Source organism: Arvicola amphibius, chromosome 1 (genome assembly GCF_903992535.2).
Source record: "Arvicola amphibius chromosome 1, mArvAmp1.2, whole genome shotgun sequence".
Lineage (NCBI taxonomy): Eukaryota > Metazoa > Chordata > Mammalia > Rodentia > Cricetidae > Arvicola > Arvicola amphibius.
In genome coordinates this window covers 127,322,130-127,324,003 of record NC_052047.1, presented here as the reverse complement: position 1 = coordinate 127,324,003, position 1,874 = coordinate 127,322,130, and the positions used below count along the sequence as shown (strand labels likewise).

General features: G+C 48.2%; 1 non-coding gene across 1 annotated transcript; it reads left to right on the top strand.

Moving 5' to 3' along the window:
• Positions 1 to 953: 953 nt before the first annotated feature.
• On the top strand, positions 954 to 1,116 carry LOC119806150. Its single transcript, XR_005284172.1, has one exon. It is a non-coding gene; the product is annotated as a U1 spliceosomal RNA (small nuclear RNA).
• Positions 1,117 to 1,874: the final 758 nt, after the last annotated feature.

Sequence of the window (1,874 nt, the reverse complement as noted above, 5' to 3'; positions counted from 1 at the left end):
GAATGATGCCATTAACAGAGCCAAGAACCTGAAGCTGGGTAGATTATAGACTCTAGGGAAGAACCCACTGTCACTATTCTGTTAAATGGTAGCAAACTTAGTCAAAAGACTTACCATTGTACCCATGGCTGAGGACATCTCCCAACCCCCATCACAGAAGTTTCTTGTTGCAGGAGATGGTAATTTGTAGAGAAACCTACAATTGGTCAATGTGCAGAGAATGAGTGACCGTGGGGCGCTCAGCACTAAATGGGGCAGACATCGATATTATATCCCTTCCTCCAAGCTGTAGGAATCATTGCTAAAAAGAAGGTGGAAAGATTGGAAGAGCCCAAAGCAGTGGGTGACTACAAGGGGACACTGTTCCCTGACACAGTGCGACAGCTGGGTGTTAGGAGATGGCGGAAGCAGTGACGGCATGGACAAAACTCGTATAAGATCAAGACACGCTAAGTTCCAACATGGAGGAGAGGAGGCGATGAGCGCCCACCCCTCACTGAGGAGTTGCTGGCAACAGATGGCCGTCAGAAGAGGGAGAGTCCATTTCTTCAGGGATTTGGGCTCTGAGAGGCTGCCCATGTTCTATAGAGTAGATGGCCCATGCTCGTGTGCATATTGGGATCCCTAAGTGGATTCTGTGGGCTAAAAATATAAGTGAAAGCACATGAAATCGGGAGGGGGGCATAGCGATGGCAGGGACAGAGGAGGGGAAGGAACTGGAGGTGAAAACACATTATACAAATGTATAAGTGAGATGGCTCAGTGGGTAAAGGCTCCTTCTGCCAAGCTGACACCCTGAGTTCAAGCCCCAGGACCCTCATTGTAGAAGACAAGAACTAACTTCTACAAGTTTCCCTCAGACCTTCATGTACATGCGGTGAACCCCAAAACTCCCACCCTGGGGGTGAGGTTGGGGTGGGGATAAATACATAGGTATTAAAAAAGTAACGCAGATACTGACCTGGCAGGGGAAATGCCATGATTAACAATATGTTTATCCCAAAGCGTGGCTTATCCAGCTTACTCCAGATGTGCCAAACCCTGTGAGTATGGGAAACTTGACCGCATAATTTGTGGTAGTTGTGGGGGGGAGGATTGTGATTGTGCTCTCTCCTAAAATATAAGGTGGAGTGTGAATGAGGAAAGCCCTTCATGTTGACCTCTGTCTGCACACACATACACACACACACACACACACACACACACACACATGTTACCTGAGATTCTTCCTTAGAAAGAGATAAATCCAACGCATATCAGTTCAACAAAGTTTATTGAATGTAAGAGAAAGGCTCTGAATACAGACTGAACAGAGTGGGTCTGGTGGCTGATTCCAGCCCATAGGCAGCAAGTGTGAATTGTTCCGTGCCTGTGGATTTTCTGTCTTTCTGGGGTGACTGGAAGCCCCTTTGGGTGAGTGGTCAGTCCTTTCTCCAGATGAACACTGTGCCTGGCACAGAGAGCCAGGATGGAGAAAAGGGTGTTTTATTCAATTGACATCCTTGGACATCTGCAATCCACCCAAGACAACCCGTGCAAGACAACTCTGTCCTCTAGGACAGAGGCTGTCCTGTAGGCTAAGGGAATGGTCTGCTGCTTTATGGTAGGGGAAAGGCAACTGGAGAAATAGGACAGAGGGATCTGGAAGGGAAAGGCGCCCATCAAAAGGTCCAAGAGAGCCAGGTGGGGCTATGCATTAGATCTGTGGCTAGCAATGCTGATAAAAGCCTGGGAACACAGAGACAGAGACAGTCCAGGCAGTGATTGAAGGTTTGATGAACTACCCTGTCCTCTGGCCAGTGACCTGATCTGTATACACCTAGTGTCCCCTTAGGTCCTGCCATACTACATTGATGGCTGGGTCAGTAAAGCAC